We start from the raw sequence: 16,328 nt of genomic DNA, 5'->3' as shown, positions 1-16,328 counted from the left end.
ATACCATTTCTGCAATGTTATTTGAAATGGATATACTGAGCTATTTAAAAACCCCATTTGAATTTGTCCATGTAAACTGTAAAGTAGGGTTGGCGGAGAATTTCTCCACGAATCTTCGGGAGGCCGAGTGCCGACGCATTCGGCCCCCCGAAAGTGTTGGGGAAATTCTCCGCCGGCCCCCCGCCCCCCCCCGGGATGGGACTTACCTTCGGCGAATGTCCCTCTCGGTGGCGGGTCCCGGCGGCGGTTCGGCGGTGGTTCGGCAGGGGCGGGGGCTGCGGCCGGTCTCCTGACCGGCTGCCGCCGCCGCCATTGCAAAAAAAAAAAGTAAAACACACACACACACACACACATGATAGGCTACGTAACGATTTACGTAGCCTATCACGGCTGACTTTGGGGGGGGGAAGCGCGTATGCAAATGGCGGCGCTCATGGGGCGCTGCCATTTGCGTTCCTTATTTTGGCACGTCTAGTCTACGTAAAGATTTACGTAGACTACGGCGAAAATAAGGGCACGCTATTTGCGTTGCCCTTATTTTCGCCATAGTCTACGTAAATCTTTACGTAGACTAGACATGCCAAAATAAGGAACGCAAACGGCAGTCCCCATGGGAGCTGCCATTTGCGTACACGCTTTTTTTTTTCAAAGTCACCCATGATAGGCTACGTGACGATTTACATAGCCTATCATGGCTGACTTTGGAAATCTAGCCGTGATAGGCTACGTAAATCGTTATGTAGCCTATCACGGGTGTGTGTGTGTGTGTGTTTTTACTTTTTTTTTCGCGGCCGGGTAGACGGGGCGCTCCTACCTGGCCTGAATTTCGCCGGCGAGGGATTGGACGCCTCCCCCCCAGCCTGAATTTCGGGGGGAGAAGCGAAGCGCCTCCCCCCCACCGCGAAGCAAGCTGCGGGACCAGGTAAGTCCCTTTCGTCCATCCCTACTGTAAAGAGGGAGTTGTGTTACAACAGCAGTGCCATCTAGTGGCCATATAATGAAACATATAAAACTTGTTGCTAAAGGCAATCCCTGGGGGGGGGGAAGAGGATGTGTGTGTAAAGGAGCCGATCTCAATCCTGCTAAGAATTCGGAAGCAGAAGCCCAGGTAAAGTTGCAGGATAAAAAGCCTGGTGTGGAGAAGCCCACAGAATCATAAAATGATAGCATTAGAAGGGACTTTGGAGGCCATCAAATCCAACCCCTTGTTCAGTGCAGGATGCAACCACAGCACCCCTGGCAAGTGCCCATCCAGCCACTGCTTAAATAGCTCCGATGGTGAGACCCTCACCTCTGAGGCAGTCTGTTCCACTGTCGAAAAGCTCTTACAATCAGGATGTTTAATGTTTCATGGAAATCTGATTCCCAGCAATTTCCACCCACTCATTCTAGTCCTGCCTCCTGGAGCAACACAGCACATGTCTACTCCATTTTAAAGAGAAGTTGAAGACAGCAGAAGAGGTTGGTAGATTTGGAAGAATCACTGGTAATAAAGCCAATATAAACCAAGTCTCCATTGCTCTGTGAGTCTCATGGATGTGTGTGTGTGTGTGTGTGTGTGTGTGTGTGTTCCTTTTAGCATTACTAGCCCTGTTGGCTCATGCAGGATGTGGTAACAAATCCCCTTAATCTCTTTCTGACACCAGAACGACGAGTAATGCACCTACAGCCGCATCATGTTTCCCACAGTGTCTGGGGAGGGGATGGGAAAGCTATTAAACCTTGGTTCCTCTCACATAGCGATGGGCCGCTGATTTATTCCCGCTTCCAAAGTTGCTTCCCTTAAGTGGGGCTCGTGTGCCGTCAGCTCCTCTGGGCATACTGAGAGACCCACTGCATGATATTTCCCAGCCCTTAGCCCTGTATCATATCCCTCTCACTTAAGCGTTGTATACTGGGAGGAAAGAAAGAAAGCAAGTATAGGCTCACAGCTGGAGAAAGGCACTGCCAAGAGCTTATGGAGGCAGCGCTCTTGTTTGAAATGCCATCTGCCATGGCCCAAACCCCAAGGTCATCACAGGCTAGCTTGAGCAGTGCCTGGATGTTTCTGGAAGCAGCCAAATATATGTAATGCACATCACCCTTCCATAACAATTCAGACCGTTTTCTTAAGATGGGAACCAGAAGCCTTCTTAAGGAATATAGGGCAAGAAAGGCCTGTTGGGAGGAGGGTAATAAGATCTTGCCAAGTTACTGCAGTCCTGTGGGGTTGATTAGCACTATAGAGTGAATCTCCTTCCACCTCATTATCTCTGGAGATTAAGCTTTAGCCTACAGAGTCTGAAGAACTGATGTACTACCAGACTGGAAAACCACCTATCAAGTGCATCAGATCCGCAGAGGGCAAAGGCTAATGTTAAAGAGACGTCATGGTGGTATGAGCTTTTCAGCTTGCATGACAGTCATATATTTAAGCAAGATGAACACCAGGATAGTCATAAGTCTTTCCCTTAACCCCACCCTTTATCTGGGCTGCCCTTCTGCCTTCTTTTTTTTCCCTTTCTTTTAAAGAGCAAAATGTACATTTACTGGTTTGCATATTTATCCTCCATCTTTTTTTTTTTAAGTGGAAACTTTTAAAATGAACTGAAAAACTGCTTCAGGGACTGTGGGGGTTGTTTCTTGGTGACATAATAGACACCAGCCAATCTGTGCTGTTCAGTGCCAGATATTGCTGCAAACTTGAGAACCATCCCACCCACCCCGAGCTTGGCCAAGAAATAGAAAAGGTACATTTGGACTGAACATGGTAAAGAGACTTCAAAATGAGTCCAGTTGATCTACATTGGGGTTGATCCTGTAATTTCAATGGGACCTAAGTTCGACTAACTTAGCCTGGATCCAACTGTGTATATTTGACATCTCCCTGAATCTTGTCAACAGGCTTGCCAAATCTCTTTCTTCTCTTCATCCCCACATCCTAAAAAAATGGCCTATACCTGTGTAGGTCACAAGAACAAAAACAGCAGTTCTCAGATTAGGCCAGGCCACTGAATAAGCCCCTTGAAGTGATAAATTTTTAGGAAAAAAAATAGTAAAGTGCTAGTGAAAATCATGGGCCCTAGGCCAAGACCTTGTTAGCTTGTTCAATAAACTGGCCCTGATTAAAATGGCCTAACAAACAAACAAACAAACAAACAAACACAAATCAAGAGTAGGACAAAGTATAGATATTCTTGACTGTTGCACAACCTTTCTGCAAACCATCTGAATGGAGCTTGCAGACCACTGATGGTTCATAGATCACAGTTTGAGAACCTCTGGACTAAAACAGGAGGAGAACCCACTTCCTGGAGGAGAAGGCTATCAATGGCTACTAGTCCTGATGGCAATATGTGACCTCCAGTATGAGAGGCAGTAAGCCTATGTGCACCAGTTGCTGGGGAACATGGGCAGGAGGGTGCTGTTGCAGTCATGTCCTGCTTGTGGGTTTCCCATCAACAGCTGGTCGGCCACTGTGTGAACAGAATGCTGGACTAGATGGACCCTTGGTCTGATCCAGCATGGCTTTCCTTATGTTCTTAAGAGGAAAATATCCAAAAATATAGTAGAAGATTAGTATCACTCTCAGAAACAGACTGATGAGTTTTGAGCTTTACAACTCTTTTTCAAGGGTCGTTCGTGCTTTAACGTTTTTTTAGAGGAGATTAGATTTTCTTTCATTTTATTCTTTCTTTTTCTTTTGATTACATTTATATCCTGCCTTTCCACAAGAACATGCCCACAGTGGCTAGTAACAATAAAATAAACACAAAAAGACAATTGTATAAAATATATCACCATATAAAACCAGAGCAGATGAAGGCAAGTCAATAAAAAGTCCTTTTCTTTATGTTTCACTGTAGAATTTCACTTTAGGGCAGGCTTTGGTCAGGAACCCTGGAACTGTTTTTAAGGGGCTCAGTGGTCCAATATTAAATTAAAAATTAAATTAAAAGGGTATCCCAACTATACAGAAAAGACAGTTCATTAATATTGTAGAACGGTAGAAGAATGACAAGCTCACTATTCAGGTCACAGACTCTTCACTCTCAAGTTCAACTCTGTCCAATAATCATTTTAAAAACTTGCTGCTTTAAGACCAGTATGGCTATCTCATGTTGGCTGAAGCTCTAGAAAGCCAGGTAATTGTAAGCTTAGGTTGATGCTTTAATAGACATGCCCCATAATTAGCAATGATGTTTAAGCAATGTCCCAAATGCTGCGTGCTTAGAACTTATCCTCCACGCACCGACACTTTTTCTTGGTCTTTCAGGCCCAAATACAGATAGGGAGGATGGAGTACTTGGGTCCAGCAAAGATGGATCACACTGTCCTGGTCCTGTATTGCGTTTTGAAGCATTTGAACCTTACTGTATTGCTAGAGGAATCCTCCTGTGAGTTGACCCATGCCTGTTTGTTGTTTGTAAGCGAGCACGATTTGTGACATTGCACAACATCATTTCCGATCATGGGCCATGTCTGTTACAGCATTAGCCTAAGCATCTAATTTCCTGGCTTTGAGGAGCTTCAGCCCACGTGACATAGCCTTTACTCTGCTTTTAAACTGGCAGGGTTTTATCACTGAATTTCCCTGGTTTTTAAAAAGGAAATTGTTATAAGAGTGTCCTGAAAAAAGCACAAACACAAACAAAACACAAAAAACAAAACACAAACATAAAAACAAAACACAAAACACAAAAACCTCATCAAGATGTGTGCACATGAATAGATATGTCCCTGTATGTTCAGAATGGGTTACTTCTGAGTAAGCCTGCACAGGATTCCAGCATAGCTTTTTCCTTTTCCTCCATCTCTTCATCAGTGATCTGTCAATCAATGAGATTGATTCCCTCAGCCTTCAACATTTCCTCACTCTTCTCTCAGTTGAGTTTCTTGCTACCCCTCCCCCATTGTCAAAATGCTGACAGAAACACTGGAATTGCTCTCAAAACACTGGAGTACTGGCAGCATTCTAGCTTCAGAGTGAAACTGAGCATGCCCAAGATAACTTTGCCAGCAATTACTGCCATAGGCTTTCATGGGGCAGAAAAATCTTGATAACTTTTAAATCGTCACACAGAATTTCACCAAACCAATAAAAGGTGCACCTCCTCAACAAGCCTGAATAAAATACATCAGTAGTTTCCCCCCAGAATTTGAAAGAAATGCATGAAATTAGTACAAATCCCATCTCAGCATGGGGACTAGTAGTCTGAGAATGATTGGATAAAAATATGTTTGCCAATTTCCCTTGCAACTTGAACAACTTTACACTTTAAAAAAAAGTACTACAAATAAACTGGCAAAGATGAAAACAAAAAGATGTTCTTTTTAAACAGATCATTTACCATTTCTTGAAGTTTGAGGTCAAAAACATATGATGTAAGATTTTTCTCTCCCTTCTCCCTCTGGTGTCCGTTCAGCACTCAAGAGCTCACAGGAGTAAGCATTGTTACATGTGCATATACACACTATGTCACATGTTACATTACATGCTCAGTGTGGGGCATATGCATTAACCTCCTCTTTGCTTCATCCCTCTCCCTCCTCACTTCCCAAGCTGCCCAAGGCTCAAGCTCTGAACATTTTCAAAGTTTCAAAATTTTCTGCACATCTATACTGCTCAAGCATCAGTTTAAAAAAAAGTGAGCAAAATCAGTCTGGTAGATCTCAAGTAATAAGCCTTATACTACCATATTCTTATACAAGATGCTGAGTAAACCTTGAGTAAAAAGTACAAATGTGTCAATTTTCAGCACTTTTTAACTTGCTGCATCTGTGGCAATTTGTACTGGATCCATTTGAAATTTTGCACAGTTGTAGGACTTCATCAGGGAAATTATGAATGCAAGTTTCCAAGGTATTGGCTCCACAGTTGTCATTTTTATAAGCAGTAGAATTTTGAGGTTTATAATGGCAGAACCTTTTTTTTTTTTTTTGCAATTCCCCCTATAATCTCTGACACCCTCTCTCCACATATTAGCTCTCAGTTCAGCTCAGCTCCTCCCTTCAGAGCAAATCTCTTTCCCAATGCACAGTAAGCAAAATGGTTTTTTGTTTTTTTTTTGCAATTCCCCCTATAATCTCTGACACCCTCTCTCCACATATTAGCTCTCAGTTCAGCTCAGCTCCTCCCTTCAGAGCAAATCTCTTTCCCAATGCACAGTAAGCAAAATGGTGCAGTCATCAGCTTGGTGCAAGAAAACAAGCTTCATCTCTCCCTCTTTTTCAATTAGCCTTAATTACAACAACAGTCTTTTTGCTTGATCATTCCAGGGGAAATCAGGGAAGCTCTAACCCCTTTGTTCCCTTTCCAGTGCCCATCATTTTGTTATATCTGTGTGATGCCAATTGAATGGCACCCAATGGGTATAATTTATGAAACTCTCATGTATTATCATGTATTTTCTCTGCATTTCCAACCTTGAAGGTAAATTTGTAAATTCTGAAAACCTGTATTTTTAATGCAGAATTATAGCTGAAGCTGTCACCATGTGCAGGACACAAAGAATGTTTTCCCTAACCTCCTTCCTTTAGCTGTATGACATCAGTAGCAACCCCTTGGATCTGCCAAGAGACTCCTATAAATTTTCTGTGTTTCTCCCCAAGTGTTGAAATCTTGTCCTATCAGGACATGAGAGAGAGGACTGAGAACTATCAATCATAGAAGCATAGGCAGGGGAGCTTTTCAAAATTCAAGTACATGGAGGGGAAGTGGGTTTTGCTGGACTGAGTCGGTGAATCCATTACGGGACAGGATTCCTAAACAAGAAACTGAGCATCTATACCCATTTGCACACGTGCTACTTACAATTAGGGATGAACAGACTGTGTAAAATCCACTCTGTGTTTCATGGATTGTCAGGTGCCTTTTGTTCCATCATCCACTCGCAGATGGATGTGAATATTTTTTTGTCATGCGGAAAAATATGCAAATAATTACATAAGAGGTTTCGTAACAATTTATATAATTTAGCTTCATATGTAGCGTTTAGCGTATTCCCATTCCATTCAACTTTTCCTCAGCAGAAACTTGCATATTTTCCTACAAATAAATATGCATACATTTCGGGAAAGTAAAAAAATATCTGAAAGTCCATGGACTCTGTGCCGCCTGAGCGGGTCGCTCTGCAGTGGATTCCATAGATTGGGTTCTTAGAAATCCAAGCTCATTTTAGTCCGTCTCGAATTTCTCCAGCAGCCCTACTTACAATGGAGTGTGTGTGTTAGCGTTAGAAAGTTAGTCAAGCATTAACAATCCAGATATGATTGGCATTTTTTTCACACAGACCAGCTTCGAAGTATGATGTCTTGATCCAAGACAATGGCGGGTTCTTCCGGAATCTAGTTTCATTATAGCACCAACATGCAACTTTCCCCTTTGATCATTGCCTTGCAGGAAACTCCAGGCAGCCAGAAGTCTTTCAAGGCACATGAGAAATGGTGATTCCTAAGAGGAGGCCCTGCAGCATTTCAGCTTATCAGAGCATCTCACTGTCATGCATCAGAAAGTCGAAAACCGCTGTGACTTGCAACAGGAATCCCATAGCAGGATACAGTGAGATGAAGGCTGGGCCAACACATTGATCTGACAAATGAATGACATATTAGTTATGTTAAGCAACTGGAGAATGCATATCATTAGGCTTCTGGAAACAAAACTGAGGAAGAAATACAGGTGCTGTGCCGAAACAGGTAGTATATGTTTATACAATGAGATATTTCTGTGTGGTGGTGAGTGAGTGCATCCTCCAACATTCCACAGAGGATAATAGGAACATTCTGGTGTATTTTTAATTCCCCTATTTCCACACCACCTTTTAGGGCTGAGCCAGAGCTGTCAATGAGGAGCCAGGATTCAGGACTAAGGGATGAAGCCAGATGTCAGAGCCAAAGGACAATCCAAAGCAGAAGACCATTGGTGCTCAGACCAAGTCTCAGACCAAATAGGAAGTCCTTTATAGCCCTTCCTGTAGAGGAGGGTTGAATGGCCAGCCATGGTCCAGAGCCTGAGAACACTTCACTACCCAGGAAGGTGATCCAAATTGCAGTTCCGGTAGCTAGCTTATTATACAAGCCAGCCATGGGTTCCTGGATCTAGTCCTGATGCTGTCTGAGATCTCTAATTCCACATGTCACTACACACTGCCAGAGGTTCTTCACTGTCTGCTATTCATTTGTTCTGCAATAGCCGGATCTGGAGTGCCTTTTCAGACCGGGCATCTATCCATTTGGACAGGCAGTTATGGGAGGATGATAGGAAAAATCAGTACACTACGATGTTGTGTCCATGTATATCCATTTCCATGCATGTGCGCTAGAGTCAAGATGCATCCACCCCAACCCAGACCCCTCAGATTTAACTTCTAAAGCCCGGGGGAGGGGGGCTTGAAATGAAATCTGAAGAACTCAAGAGCATGTGCATGTACAGTGTAAACACTAATACATTTGTATAATGTCAACCCCAACATCTGCCCAGTAGGAACAGCGTTTTACATGCCAGCATTGCCTGGTACGAGAATGCCAACTTTTACATAAAAGGTACCAGAAAATAGGAACTGTCCCTGGTAAACAGGTTTACCATTTCATTTCTGATCAGCAAGGTTTAAGCCAGATTTTTCCAACCTTGCACCTCTAGATGTGTTGGACTACAATTTATTTATTTATTCATTTATTTATTTGTATACCACCCAATAGCCAAAGCTCTCTGGGCAGTTCACAAAAATTAAAACCACGAAGTGCAGCATAAAAACAATATAAAATGTGAAAGCTTAAAACCACAATATAACAATGCAACCAGAATAAAACCTAGCAGCAATGCAGAGATTTAAAATACAGATTTAAAACACCAGAGCTAAAACACTAGGAAGCTAAGATGCTAAAATAGTGGGAGAGTAAACAGGTCTTCACCTGGCATCGGAAGGAGTACAGCGGAGGCACCAGGTGAACCTTTCTAGGGAGCTCATTCCACACCAAGGGTGCCAGAGCAAAAAAGGTCCTCTACAACTCCGATCATTCCCAGCAAGCATGGCCAATGGAGCGGGCTGCTTCCACCAAGCTGTGCATGCCTCAATGCATGCCAGAAGTCGCCGCCTTGGGCTCCTTGGGGGAAAAGGGGGATATAAAGATAAAAGTTAAATAAGTCAAGTAGGGGTGCTTGACTATATAAACACCCATGCTACAAATTTTCAGTGCACCCCGGGTCGTTCTAAATGTCCCATATAAGGGTTGAGGCCTATCACTAGTGACAATTAAGAGGATCTGTGAAGTGTATTATACTAACACAATGCAATCAAACCCCTTCTTTAAATCCACATCTTAAAAATAAAAGAGGAGGAGGGGGGAAACGTTGCCCAGCAGAAGGAAATTCCTAAACCCGAGATGTCTGATAACTTGAGGTGAATTTGAAAGAGAATGCCAGTATTGACAAATTTAACAGATTAGATAATTGTGATTTTTTTTTTTTTTTGAAAGGTTCTCCTTTTTGAAGAGCAATTTTGTGTAACTCAGAACTTTAATACACAGCAAAATAGCCAGGTTGAGGCTAATGAAACTGACATCTGGTGCTTGGAACGAGCCAAGTTATGTTAATGTGGAGGTCACAGGGTGAGTTACCTAGTCAGCGAATGAAACAAACCCAGAGATCACATGGACGGAGTATCGCATTTCCGAACATGTCAGTTTGACATCCCGTCATACACAAATCACCACTGTTCTAAATGAGTTGTAATAGTCAGCTCCCTTTGAATGTTTGGCTTTAACAGGCTGCCTTTCTCCAAGGGAAAACATGCCCTGTTTTCCAATAGCATCAAGAGCTATCTTTATATATTAAAAAAAAAAAATCACACGCACGCACACACATACACACCAAGGTGCTTGGCTGAGATGGCAAAAGGTAGCAAGTCAAACCTCATTACACCAGTCACAAATCACTGCGCAGCCAAGTAGCCAAGTAAACAGCTACCAGACAACGTAATCAGAACAAAGGCTGAGCGGAAAGTTTTCATGAGAGAAATTTTGGCTTGCAATCTGGAGGCACCGGGAGAGGGTGAAAGGTTTCTCAAAACTGTCCCCCTGGCTTGCCTTTTTCACTGCTGGCCCCACTGCTTCGAGGTCCTGGTGGCAATGGCACTCCCCCAAATCTTGGTGGCTGGCATCTGTCATTTATTATTTCCCATAATTCACCACAGTGAGGGCAAGACACATTGCTGTCACTCTGATTAGTTGATGTGGTGTCATCATTAAGCCAATCAGGGTGAGAGGAATGCTTCCTGCCCCCTAGAGAATCATGGGAAGGGGGAGGGGAGAATGTGGCTGCCAGCCACTGAAAGTTTTGGGAGTGCCATTGTTACTGGTAGTATGTTTGACACTGGTGTTCCCTCCTTCCTCAAATCATCTAAATTAATCCTCAATTTCTCAAACTAAATGGAGGGGGGTGAAATGAGGGGTGGTGCATTTTGGCTCAGATTTTATGAGACAAAACAAAATAAATTTTATTTATTTACTTGTAGCATGCCATCAGAGTTTATAGAGTAACATAAGCAGAAAAGAAAAAAAGATGTGTTCATGCTGCAAGGATCCATTGTGGTGTATCAGTGAGAGTGTTGGACTAGGACTGGGGAAAACCCAGGTTGAAGTCCCCACTCTGCCATGAAGCTCACTGGGTGACTTTGGGCCAGTCACTTGGTCTATCCTACCCCACAGGGCTGTTGTGTGGATAAAATGGAGAGAAAGAGGATCATGTATACCACCTCAGGCTCCCTGGAGGCGGGATATAAATGTAATAAAAATAATAAACACATTATAGATAGATAGATAGATAGATAGATAGATAGATAGATAGATAGATAGATAACCTAAGGAGACAACCCAGTCTCTCACCTGCATACAGTAATGCACCAGTGCAGCTCTGAACTCTACAGGAGGAAGGCTAGGATGTTGGGGGCACCAGAACTGCTGGTACGGGAATCCCCTGATGTGCATGCCATTCTGCATGCTCTTTTCCTCTTGGTGCCTTGGTTCTCTGCTCCCTCTTGGCCCTGGATTGAGCTAAAGACGGCCACCCAGGCTGCTGCCAATCTCTCTGCAAAACCTACCACTTGGAACTATGTGGGTGGTTTTTACCATTCTTTTTTTCCTTTGCAGTAAAGGATGTTTGGAAGCAAAATGGAGCCATCCAAAAATATGGCTAGAGCCATTGTGCATTCATGTTTGTTTCTCACGTTGGCTTTGGGTCAATTACAGGGGCATAGCTCAATGGCAGAGGACACGCTTTGCATGCAAAAGGTTCCAGGTTCGATCTCTGGAATCTCCAAGTAGAGCAGGAAAAACTCCTGCCTGAAACCTTGGAGAGCCACCACTGTCAGTCAGTGTCGACAATACTGGGCTAGCAGGACCAATGGATAATTGGCACTCTGAATAAGCCAAGGCAGCTTCCTATGTTCCAACTGTTCCTTCATCATCACTGCCCAAACCCTTCACACAGATCTTCAGCATGCCCAGTTTGGGGAGAAGGCGGGGGATAAGGAAACTATTTTGTTTCTGACAAAACAAGGTAGGAGGATGTCTGCCTTGAAACTGGAAATATTACCGGGATTATCTTGTACGTCAAAGTTGCTCCCCGGTCACTTAACAATCGCTCAAAGAAATGATATAAAATATCACTTTTTTACATAGCTGAAATAATAGAGTATTTGTCAGTCAATTCCTGGATGACTGAGCTCCTTTAACTCCCTGAAACTGGATGCCCTTCTTTCTCTCCCTAAACCTCCCGAGAAAATGTTGACAAAACAGGCAATTTTCTGTAATTTCTCCACAACCTTCTGTCATCGCAAGGAGGTACTCGTTGCCCACTCATTTTCAGATAACACCGGCAGGTAACCTTTGACATTTCTCTCCTCTCTGGCTTCGAAGGCTCTTGTAAGCGTAACAGTTGTGTCTTTCAGGACTCCAAATACTGGCCTGCAGTTTAGGCCTCAGCACCCTGAAGGCTGCCTTTGTTCCCTCCGCTGACTAAGAACCTCTTATAAAAGGGATAAGAAATGCAGTTAATAGCTCAAGAGTGGGCTAATCAGCAAGCGCTATTACCCCTCCAATATTAGGAAGGATGACAGAGTTATCAATAACCAAGCCCCCAGGTGAGGCATGTGAGCCGATAATGTGAACTCTGGCTTGATCCCTACTTGGCTGAGTGCTCATTTAAAAAGCAGCACTCCTGTCTCTTTCCCCTTTCTTCATACCATGCCATATATATATATATATATATATATATACACACACACACACACACACACACACACACTACACACACATACCAGCCACAAAGCATTCGTTGTGTAGGTGTGTCCTGTTTGTTTTCCTTTTCTATTTTTAAAGTACAATAATTTGGCAGTTTTAAACATCTTAAAAAAAAAAAAAAAAGCTGAACCATGCATTCTCCACGTTAAAGCATGGTAGACCACAGATTTGTTTATATTATTGTTATTGTTATAAATTTAATACCGCCTTTCAGTTATATTCCCATGGCAGTTTGCAGAAAGAATACTCTAAATGTAAACACATACACACATATTAAGCTAAATGCCACAAAATCATAAAAGCAGCGTAAACACAGTCAACGGGATTAAAATGGCAGCAAAAAAGCAAGTAAGGACACAGTCCTAAGCATGTTTAGGATTATTTCTATAAGACTGATTTCTGTCTAAACACGCATAGGATTGTGTCCTAAGAAAGTTAAGAAGTCTTCGTTGTGGCGCTGAAAAGAGAATAACGTAGGAATCAAGTCAACATCTCTGTGGTAGCCACCAGCCTCACATCAGATGCCCGCAGCGCTTCCTCCATATAAGATCTTAATGTATAGGTAGGTAAACCTGGAAACAGCTATGACCTTCAAGGACAGATATGAACCTCTTATTGATATTGAAAAGAGCCTTCAGCGTGGTGGCCCCCTTCCTGTGGAACTCCCTGCCTTTGGATGTCAGGCAGGCGCCAACATAGTGCTGCTTCTGGAGCCTCCTGAAGACATGGTTATTTCATGAAGCCTTCCTTGAATGACTGGCTGTGGTTTATTAAATTTGGTCTTCCAGAACTTGTTTCTTTATACAATGTTTTAACATGGTGTTTTATTCTTTTATTGTTGCTGTTCACCACTTCGAAATCTTTTGATGTGGAGTGGTATATAAATACTGTAAATAAATAAATATTCTACTCTAGAATGCCATATAAATTCTATTAATGTAATTGCACTGGTTTTTACTGATTATTCCCTATTTTTAAAAGCCAATTGATTGTAATATTGCTCTTTCTCATATGCATGAGCATATTTTCTCCCAAAGAGAATCCAGCCCAGTTAAGCACGTTTAAGTCCCCTTGATTTTAATGGTGGTGAGGTTAGGCATATGCTTAATTCTCCCATTGGAATTAAGAGCACTTCGGATTGGCTGGATTGCGCCTGGTATATGCTTTATAAATTAATTTATAAACATATAAATTAATTTATAAATCATATATAAAGAAGCGTGTCATAAGATGGTGAGATTTAATTGTCAAATTACTGAAGTTTGCTTTGTCTTACTTCACTTTTCTTTTTAAAGAGGCTTGGAAAATTAGATTTCTTTCTAATCCCATCTTTTGAAATCAGGGTTTCTTTAATACAGCCTCAGGGTATGTTGTTTTTAAATATACCCAGTCTTGTAAGAATGCTTTGTTTTCATCAGGTACTTGACTGGAGTTTTGTTACTAATGCTAGACTTATAGTAGCTAAAGCCAATATAATACTTTCCCGAAATATTACTCAGAACTGCTTAGGCTAATATTTCCAAAAGCCAGAATACTTTAAGGAGCTAAGGATACAATCTCAAATGGCTTAGAGCCACATGCCACAATGTCTGACAAGGATACTTTTCCATGCTCTATATTTTAAAACTAGAAAGATCTATTGTTGCATCATCATCATCATCATTTTAAAATCAACGTTGTGGATATTTTTTTTAATCCTTGCATTTCCCTCCATTGCAATCCTTTGTAAAATATTTTGTTGTTCAGTCGTTCAGTCGTGTCCGACTCTTCGTGACCCCATGGACCAGAGCACGCCAGGCCTTCCTGTCCTGCGCTCTCTCCCGGAGTGTGCTCAAGTCCATATTCACTGCATCCGTGATGCTCTCTAGCCATCTCATCCTCTGCCGTCCCCTTCTCCTTTTGCCTTCAGTCTTTCCCAGCATCAGGGTCTTTTCCAGGGAGCTTTCTCTTCGCATTAGGTGGCCAAAATATTTGAGCTTCAGCTTCAGTATCTGTCCTTCCAATGAGCACTCAGGGTTGATTTCCTTTAGGATGGACTGATTTGACCTCCTTGCAGTCCAGGGGACTCGTAAGAGTCTTCTCCAGCACCACAGTTCGAAAGCATCGATTCTTCTGCGCTCAGCCTTCCTTATAGTCCAGCTCTCACAGCCATACGTTACTACTGGGAAAACCATAGCTTTGATTAGATGGACCTTTGTCGGCAAGGTGATGTCTCTGCTTCTTACTATGCTGTCTAGGTTGGCCATAGCTTTCCTCCCAAGGAGCATGCGTCTTTTAATTTCATGGCTACAGTCACCGTCTGCGGTGATCTTGTAAAATATTACACAGGGGGAAAAGGAGTGTTTAAATATGGGCAGAATTAACAGTAAAGAAATACAGTGTGACCTCTGCAAAAAATATAGTCACGTTTGTGATAATCCTATAACTGGAGGGGCAAATGTAGGAGGACACTGTAAGCTACCACAGATCTCAAACTGGTGGGTGGTATTGCAGTTACCAAAACTACAAAGATCAGGTGCCATAGCGGAGCCATTAGGGTTCGACCTGGCCATATAAAACTGATGACTACAGCCTGGCTCCTCAGTCTGTGTAACTTGTTACATGGGTAGAGGTTGAGCTGTGCTTGGATGACACGTCCCAGTTTGATTGCCTGCTTGCATCCCACAGTCTGCCTAAATAGAAAATACTGTTATTATTTTATTACCCTTGGGTACCACCACTCTGCCAAGGGGTTCAAGGCATATATGGGGTTATCCTATTTTTCCCTCACAACAACCTTGTGAAGGCCAAGAGGGAGTGGTAGGCCCAGGCCATCCCATGAGTTTCACAACTGTGTAGGCATTTCAGTCCAAGTCTCCCTAGTCTCAGACTGCGCACTATCCCTTTGCTATACCGGCTCTCTGATTAAAATTGGTTCAGATACACAGCTCGACCTTCACAAAAAATATGGACACACTCTGGCCTTAATATGTCTTTTACTTATTATGGGCCGACCTCCCAAAATATGAACACGCCATAAAAATTATCAATAAAACAGGCCTCAAATCTCGTTTTTTTCCTTCTGTGTGCCCTGTGTTTGCCCTTTATACACCCCATTCACCCCGCCCCAAGTCATGCAACCATCCGTTGTGTTAAGCACTCATCCTCCCGTGTATGACACCCCAGTCCGTCTTCAAATTACCCTTTTTATTGAAATCAATAAAAAAAAGGGTGGGAGGGGAAACACAACACTAAAGTATATGGCGGCAGCTTTGTTATAAACTCATTAATGGGAAACAACCAACTAGACAGACCTTTAACCACCCTGTCATTGATTCTAGAGCAAGCAGAAAGATGAAGTGTGATAATCAGCTGGTAGTCACTGCACTCATGTGCTAGGGAGGGTTACCTCTGACTAAGGTTCCACTAGCACACCAATCACTGACTTCTCGTCATATAAGGCATAGGCAATTTTCAACTAGATGTCTTTTTCTTTTCTTTTTATGGAAAGGGTCAATGTATTTAGCTATTTAATAGAAACTAAGGTTCCGTTTCTATAATCAGTGCAACCATACAGTAAAGTTCTTCCTGGATTCCTTTACTTCAGGCTGCGGGAGTGGGTGGGCTGCATGACTGAATGCTTTTCCCTACCCCACTCCAAACCCTTCCCTGCTCATAGAAAAGTAGCATGTCAGGAAGAAGGATTCAAACCTAGTTGTCTTTGTGCAGGGACTTCAAGTTTGGGGGGGCTCGGGGGGAGCATTCAAACAGGAGGACCCCATCCACAACGACCAATCTCCTTCCATCTCTTCTAGCCATGCCCTGAAATTTGCTCATAAAAGAAAGAAAGAAAAAGAAAAGTATTTTAACATTTATTTCATGCATTCTATAACTTTAAACACATTATTCAATTTGGTGTTAAGATTTTACAATTTAACATGGATTTACATGCTCCAGCACCCCTTCAAGTGTGCCTTTAACAGCACAATCCTCTACATGTCTACTCAGAACTAAGATTTATTGCATTCAGTGGGGCTTACTCCCAGGTAACTGGGTATGTGATTGTAGCC

At 42.7% G+C, this 16,328-nt stretch overlaps 1 long non-coding RNA gene across 2 annotated transcripts; it reads right to left on the bottom strand.

Moving 5' to 3' along the window:
• Window positions 1-6,929: 6,929 nt before the first annotated feature.
• LOC146335668 (uncharacterized) lies at window positions 6,930-16,091 on the bottom strand. Of its 2 annotated transcripts, none has more exons than XR_014785940.1 (3): window positions 15,970-16,091; window positions 8,893-9,084; window positions 6,930-7,570 (listed from the first exon to the last, which is right to left on the bottom strand). It is a non-coding gene; the product is annotated as an uncharacterized LOC146335668 (long non-coding RNA). The 2 variants fall into 2 exon arrangements; XR_014785939.1 differs by lacking the exon at window positions 15,970-16,091 and adding an exon at window positions 12,889-13,295.
• Between the last annotated feature and the right edge of the window lie 237 nt (window positions 16,092-16,328).

This window comes from Heloderma suspectum, chromosome 14, assembly GCF_057233095.1.
Source record: "Heloderma suspectum isolate Gila_16-S chromosome 14, 16-S_ref, whole genome shotgun sequence".
Taxonomy (NCBI): Eukaryota; Metazoa; Chordata; class Lepidosauria; order Squamata; family Helodermatidae; genus Heloderma; species Heloderma suspectum.
The sequence above is the reverse complement of the archived record's forward strand: the minus strand, read 5'-3'. Positions and strand labels throughout refer to the sequence as shown.